Source organism: Macrobrachium nipponense, chromosome 22, assembly GCF_015104395.2.
Source record: "Macrobrachium nipponense isolate FS-2020 chromosome 22, ASM1510439v2, whole genome shotgun sequence".
NCBI classification, from domain to species: Eukaryota; Metazoa; Arthropoda; class Malacostraca; order Decapoda; family Palaemonidae; genus Macrobrachium; species Macrobrachium nipponense.
The window spans coordinates 55,181,399-55,189,775 of record NC_087213.1 but is presented as its reverse complement, the minus strand read 5'-3'; the positions used below and the strand labels follow the sequence as shown (position 1 = coordinate 55,189,775).

General features: G+C 39.9%; 1 protein-coding gene across 3 annotated transcripts in view; it reads left to right on the top strand.

Annotated features, from left to right (window-relative positions):
- LOC135198691 (E3 ubiquitin-protein ligase TRAIP-like) overlaps window positions 1-8,377 on the top strand; it is a gene marked incomplete at its 5' end in the record, with an annotated part of 425,152 nt that overhangs the window by 328,542 nt on the left and 88,233 nt on the right.

Genomic DNA, 8,377 nt, shown 5'->3' with positions numbered 1-8,377 from the left:
TTTTTTTTTTAAAGTTTCGTGGGTATTGTCAATCGTGACTTGACAGACTGTGTAATAGGAATGGTTAGGCTTTCTGAATAATAATAATATAATAATAATAATAATAAGAATAAAATAATAATAATAATAATAATAATAATAATAATCAATAATTAATAATACTTAATAAATAATAATAATAATGACAAAAGTACTGCAGAAGATGGATGCTGGGCACCAAATCAAGAAAAGAGGCAACAGAATTAACCATCTGATGTTCATGGACGACATCAAGCTGTATGGTAAGAGCATCAAGGAAATAGATACCCTCATCCAGACTGTAAGGATTGTATCTGGGGACATCAGGATGGAGTTTGGGATAGAAAAATGTGCCTTAGTCAACATACAAAAGGGCAAAGTAACAAGGACTGAAGGTATAAAACTACCAGATGGGAACAACATCAAACACAGATGAGACGGGATACAAATACCTGGGAATAATGGAAGGAGGGGATATAAAACACCAAGAGATGAAGGACACGATTAGGAAAGAATATATGCAGAGACTCAAGGCGATACTCAAGTCAAAACTCAACGCCGGAAATATGATAAAAGCCATAAACACATATGTGGGCAGTGCCACTAATCAGATACAGCGCAGGAATAGTGGAATGGACGAAGGCAGAACTCCGCAGCATAGATCAGAAAACCAGGAAGCATATGACAATACACAAAGCACTACACCCAAGAGCAAATACGGACAGACTATACATAACACGAAAGGAGGGAGGGAGAGGACTACTAAGTATAGAGGACTGCGTCAACGTCGAGAACAGAGCACTGGGGTAATATCTGAAAACCAGTGAAGACGAGTGGCTAAAGAGTGCATGGGAAAAGGACTAATAAAAGTAGACGAAGACCCAGAAATATACAGAGACAGGAGAATGACAGACAGAACAGAGGACTGGCACAACAAACCAATGCACGGACAATACATGAGACAGACTAAAGAACTAGCCAGCGATGACACATGGCAATGGCTACAGAGGGAAGAGCTAAAGAAGGAAACTGAAGGAACGATAACTGCGGCACAAGATCAGGCCCTAAGAACCAAATATCTTCAAAGAACGATAGATGGAAATAACATCTCTCCTATATGTAGGAAGTGCGATACGAAAAATAAAACCATAAACCACATAGCAAGCGAATGTCTGGCACTTGCACAGAACCAGTACAAAAAGAGGCATGATTCAGAGGCAAAAGCCCTCCACTGAAGCTTGTGCAAGAAACATCAGCTACCTTGCAGTAATAAGTGGTACGAGCACCAACCTGAAGGAGTGATAGAAAACGATCAGGCGAAGATCCTCTGGGACTATGGTATCAGAACAGATAGGGTGATACGTGCAAGTAGACCAAATGACGTTGATTGACAAAATCAAGAAGAAAGTATCACTCGTTGATGTCGCAATACCATGTGACACCAGAGTTGAAGAGAAAGAGAGGGAAAAATGGATAAGTATCAAGACCTGAAAATAGAAATAAGAAGGATATGGGATATGCCAGTGGAAATTGTACCTATAATCATAGGAACACTAGACACGATCCCAAGATCCCTGAAAAGGAATCTAGAAAAACTAGAGGCTGAAGTAGCTCCAGAACTCGTGCAGAAGAGTGTGATCCTAGAAACGGCGCACATAGTAAGAAGTAAGAAAAGTGATGGACTCCTACGGAGGCAGGATGCAACCCGGTACCCCACACTATAAATACCACTCAGTCGAATTGGAGGACTGTGATAGAGCAAAAAAAAAAAATAAATAAATAAATAAATAAATAAATAAATAAAATAAGATAATAATAATAATGGGTGGACAGGTTGTGAATGCAACTTATAGTTTTTTTTATGCTAGGGTCCACGCGTTAGCGAATAAAAACACTGATATGTGAAACTAACCATATCATGAATAGATAAAATTGAGGCGGGGGGGGGGGGGGGGGGGGGGGGCAAATGATTGTGAACTGAAGAGGATGACACGATAAATTTTTTCCCCAGAGCAATTGAGTCTACAAGTTTTGATACTTATTCAAGAGTACAAAGGAGGCTACAGTGCGGAAGGTAGCGCAACTCCTAGTACTACAGGGAGGAACACGTACGCAGATATTGTTAAATAATAGAATCTCATAGTGAAGAAGAAAATAGACGTTGTGTATGCCCTATGCCCTTAATCTGGTGTTTGTGTAGTGATCGCTTAGGAACCACAACCAGGAACCTTTAGTAGATAGGAATTCTTCAGTGACGGTTATAACTAGATGGGAATCTGGGGTCCAATTGGAGCAGCGGTAGGAAGTAGTAATAATAACCACAAACACCTAGAATTTATTATATATTATATATATATATATATATATATATATATATTGTTCTGAACTGCTCGTTCACTCCTAAAAAATGTAGTCTAACACTGGAAAAATTGGCCTTGATTGGAAGAACGAGAGGTCACAACAAAGAAAAAGAGGAAAAAACTATGGCAGAAGGCTGATATTACTGAGGAAGGAGGAATTTACATAAAAGCTAGACTTTAGTTTTAGGTGCACTATATTTACATTAATTTACATAGGTCCAGGAACTAACAAGGTGGTTGATTGTTAATCCACCGGAAACACGTGGCTGGGGGCAACCAGACACGGCATTCAGAATTTTGCACAAACGGGTTATTGGAAATGCAAGGCTTACTCCAAGGGTTCCCAAGTTCTACCACAATCAGGCATGGTGTTTGTCTGCAAAGAGATGGAATCCTGGCATAAGGTGGGGGCCACATGTGGGCGAGTATTACACACTACTTTCTTTCAATCAAAAGTTTACAGGCCACTCAAGGGGGATGAAAACGACTGGGAATTTACACAGAGAGGACTATTTTGTTGCTTGAATTTACTAGGGGATGTTTACTAGTATCACAAGGGGAGTAATCACAGCTTTGAACCAAGATGGGGGGAATGAGAAACTAAACAAAGGAGGGGGGAAGTCGCCTTGGAAAAATGGAAATGAAATACAGACAAAATGCAAAACAATTCCCTGGCTGAACTGGAGTTTACTCTCACAGTACCTGGAAATCTGGGGTTTGGTAGCCTTCTGATCTGCTGATATCTCTATGCACTATGGACGTATAAAAATGCTTGGGACTTCCCCAGAGGAGGCAGGTGGAGCAGAGAGGGGTTAAGTGGTGTATGCAGGGCGAGGTAAGGAGCTTCTGAGCGCTCCGAGCTCTAAGGTTTTTCTGAGGCCGAGCCGTTGGTCCCTGCTCCTTTTAAAATTTTCTCCTGGTAAGTTCCGCCCACGTCGTGTGGAGGGGTAAATTCTGACGGCCAATGGGAGCAGAGATAGCTTTCTAGAGAATGGATGCTTTCAGTTCAAAGGGGCAACTTGTATATCGACAAGGAAGCAAGCATCTTGTTATAAGAGATCTTACTTTCCTTGGTTCTGGCTTAAAATCTTGAAGAAAAAAAATTATGAACAGAAAAAATTAAAAAATTTCTGAATTTTGATAATTAAATATGAAAAAAAATAAATGGCTATAATATATGAAAAATTATTATTACAAGTAAATAAAAAAAAACACTTCTTCGGCAACCAGTAGGTATAATCCTCTTGATAAACAATGACAACCCTGAAGAGAGAGAGAAAAAAAATCAATGGACCTGAAACAAGTGAAAATAATTGGTACAATCCGGTACGTTGCCCACAATGTCATGATAAATTTACTACAGATATTTTGCTTGGAGTACTCTTGGTATAAAAGGTATATTATTAGTAAGAAACAGCTGTTCTGAGGACATCTTATATATATATATATATATATATATATATATATATATATATATTATATATATATATCTTATGAGGTCTAAATGACACTCGTTTAAATAATTGGAGAGAACTCTTAACTGGGAAACGTAACCTACCTTTCATATTCCCCTTCTGTGACATCTCTGAAACTAGCTGAAAAATCAATTGTTAAGCTTTAGGCAAATTCAAACTCCTACTATTACAAAAATATAATTTTTATTTCCCAAAATAGCTAACATGAAAAATGGAGTAAAATGAGTCAAGGAACATCCTCAAAAAATCGTTAAACTATCATGTTCTTCCCAAAATCATATTTAAGTAAGTAACCCCCTCTTATCTCATTCTGTTCGACTAATCATAATCTATCAATAAGTCAACACAAGTCTAGAGAAAACATTTTTCTAAATGGGGACTTCGAATCTATCTAAAAATGAGAATATAATTATCAAGTAATGAAGTGTTAAAGTTCGTCAATAAATGAATGTCACATCGCACTTTACCTTTACCGACAGAACTTAGCACCTTCCCCTACACCAATGTCTCTTGTGACCACTATGACAGTTTGTTGTCTAATTCTCCATTAATTCACATACTAGAGATTATATCTCATTTACTGTAACCAACGTATGTATGTATGCCAACCAACAGACGTGCGGATACACATATGCTATTGAACACACAAACGCATGCCCGCTAGTCTGTTCCCATGTACTCGGTAACCTGAATTGTAACGACCTGAAGTAACCTCCTTTGTGGTTATCTCATATTTCTGGAATGTATTCGCAATCTCGTTTATGCACACAGCGTGTTTTCTTCAATTTGTGTCTCATGTCAGTGCCTTGAGGAATTCATTGTCTTGCATCTGTTTTTAGCTGGCAAGAGCTAAGGTTATCAACCCCATTTATTTTAATATATATGTCTATTTATTCCTCTGACCAGTGCCTTAAGATGGCTCGGCCACCTATATGTGTGCACCCCTGTCGCACACGACATTGGCTACTGGTATATACTAGTTCATAATGTCTTTTAATTTGCCACATGATTTAGAGCTACTTCTGTTGCTGGGGTTCTCCTACTCCGTCGGCTGCACAGAAGTTTGATGGCTTCTGCAACACACATCGACCATCACTGGAACTCTGTAGCGTTCGTTGAAGGAAAACTGATCTCTAGTGTAGGCGGAACTTTAACCGCCTCGTGATCCCCATGTAAAGTGTTTCATAAACACCTTTGTTGATTAATTGTAAATCCCGGCTGAGCACATGAACCAACATGAAACGACTCTGCATGAGCTATTATTAAGGGTCTGTGACCCCTGTAGTATATCCTAACACCCTCGCTGCTGAACTGTAGATTCAACGTCTTCCGATGAAGTAATTGTAACTGCCACCTCATTGCCGGCTTGAAATATTTTGCGACTCCCATGCAAGTGCGTCCTGCGCCGCCTCGTAGAAGTATTGTAGACTCCTGATCTGTCCCAGAATTTATCCTGAGATGACCCATCAATGATATCTTGTCCTTGCAATGGCGACCTGTGATGTCATCGACCGTGTGAAGATCTGAGGCGAGTGAGAGAGAGAGAGAATATACCGCCGTTTCCCTGCTGAGTCAAAGATTAGCATAGCTAAGCACCATTCTCATGGTAGCCTTTCTCTCTCTCATGCCAATTACAAAAATGAAACTTATCGTACAACTTCTTCTAATGCATTGCAATTACAACAAACCCCTAAAGTCAGTTGAATCCCGAGGGACATCAGAATGAAATACACTTGTGAGCAAATTAACGCAAAAAAAAAAAAAAAAAAAAAAAAAAAAAAGTAAACTTTAACACTCACATCCTCATAGGTTTTGGCACATGTGTAATAAATACATTATTTCACATTACAGTATCTGTAAATAAAAACCCATGACCTGAGGTCATGGCATTAGGAGGGTCCTACGTGACCAAGGCAGATCTAGATTACGCTATGTGCTGTCTGCAGTAGCCTGATTTAGCTCTGTACATTGTCAGCATTTTATATTAATGATAACTTTGCACAACAACTTCCATGGGAAGCGGTTGACCTGTTAACCTACGCCGGAAACTTGTAACTTCCGAGCCGGCGGACTACGTATGTTTTTATATGAATCGCTGAGATAGCTAATGTTCCGCTATCGACGTGATGCTTTAGAATGGCAGTTCCGTGGCAGCATTCAAACATCGGTCTCCCGACCGATCTGCATCTCTTAGTATGGAGTTACAGAATAAAGTTGTTATATCTGTTCAACTTAACTGTTTGAATCCTCTCCTTTAGTTAAGAAGAACCACTCTACTAAGATATCACAAGGAGATGGGAGGAACCAGAAATACTTACGAATGACAGTCGTAAGGAGAAAACAAAAAAAAGTCTTTCGCAAAAGCGAAGAGACTTAGACTGGTGGCAGCTAAAGACGAAGAATGAAATTAACAAGACCCATATCAGCCGACCGAAGGTCTACAAGAACCAACTTCCACCTTCGACATCAAAACTAAACAGAGGAAACGGGATCTTCAATCAACGCAACATTTTATGAAGACGAAGATATGTCCTTCATCGAGAAGAATACAAGCATCAACACCGACGTTTGAGTGACTGTTGTCACTTATCTTCGAGAATCAACACCGGACGAGAGCAGCATCGAACATCAACAGAAAGAAGAAAACAAACAAAGGAAACATCTGCACGATCACGAGCAAGGACGCAAAGAATAGAGCAAGAGGAAGTAATGCAAGGACGGAGGCTGTGACGTCATCAATCTTGGACTTCTTCATGCATCGTGCACCGAGAGAAGACCGTGACGTCATCACGACTTCCGACGCGAGACTTAGACAGGAACTGAGACGTCATCCCATGTCAACAATCCTTCACCATATAATCTGGAGCTAAGTACCATTTTATCTATTCAGGTTCTTTCCTCAGTGAAGTGTTGTTCATCAGGAGTCGATCGTCCAGTATTCTGGGGGTGAGTTGTTCGCCATCTTAATCTTCCTTCATTACAGAATCAATCTTCAACTACGAGTTCTCGCCCGCAGATTATTTTTTTTTCTCTTCTCGTTGTTGCTAATCGTTTCTTGCAGGAATTCTCCGTATAATATTTTATCAAATTATCTGTATTTTTGTATCTTTTGGGGGATTTTCCTATTATTATAACACATTTATACAGTACATTGCATATGCGTTTACGTAGTGGTCGAGTGTACTCTTATAGATATTTTGATAGGATCGCAAGGAATAGAAGTGATAAGAAAAAAGTAAAAGTGGAAATGGCAACTACTCCGGCTGGCAACCCCAATGTGGTGACTCTCGTGAGCGCGAGGTCAGCAATTGTCCCTTTTCAAGGTCGGGTCAATGGGTTCCTGCCTCAAAATGTTGAGGCATGGATCTCATCTGTAGACGCTCATTTAAATGCAAAAAGCATCACAGACCCAGCAGTACAATTACAGGAGGCCAAAAGCTTCATAGACTTTGCTAAAGGAGACGCAAGTGCTTATCTAAGGGGGGTTTCTTTCCAAGAGGCGCTTACATGGGACGAGTTCAAAATCAGATTACGTGCCGTGTATGGGGGTGAAGAGGCTTTAGATGTAGTATTGGCATTGAGAAATATCCTTAACCAAGCCTCCATGACTCAGCTTAATGTTGTCGAGCGGGCGGCGCTAATTGCCGACCGGCTAAATGAATATCAAGTTAGTTTAAGTAACTCCGGGTGGGTTACGAGTGCCAAAATCAACGTGAAAGATTTTATCCGTTTGATCTACCTTACGAGTATCACTGCAATGTTGCCTGAAGCGTTAGTGCGGTGTTTTGACAAAAAATTGCAGCCCAACAGTACGGAATTAGATGTGTATAAACAAATCAAAAAACACATGTCTAAATGTACCGACCTAGATCCTTCGCTCATTCAAGTTTTTGCAAAAAATGAGAACAAGCCACAACAAGTAAACATGGTACATAATAACTATCAAGTTGCAGGGATGGTTTGTTATAACTGTAAACGACCAGGTCACATGATTTCAGACTGTCGGACGCGTTTTTGTTCAATACATAATAGTTCCACTCTTCAATATAATCGGTTGCCTACTCGAGGAAATCAACAGCAGAATGCTACAAACACGCAACCAGTTGCCAGTGCAAATAAAAAGAAGGGTCCTCAGTACTATAAAAAGAAACAAGCGAACATAAATGCTACACAACAGCAGAAACAAACAAATCGTGCTTCAGGTACCTCTGTTCCTGGGCCGTCTAGCCAGAACTTGCAAGGGCAAGCGAATTTTCAAGGTGTGATAAACAAAACAAATACCACGTAGTTCACTCCAAGGGGGGAGAGGGCGATGTTGGGTCATCAATATCAACATCTTTTGTATCAAATAATCAGTTTAATCATTTATCAGATCATTGTGAGGCAATTGATTTTCCTATGAAACACACGGCCGAATCCAAAAAATCTGTGCAGGTTCCCATAGATTTGCAACAAATTCATGCAATTATTAGTCAAAACGAGTTGCGACCAACCTTACATGCAGTAAATTTGGACCATAAGTCA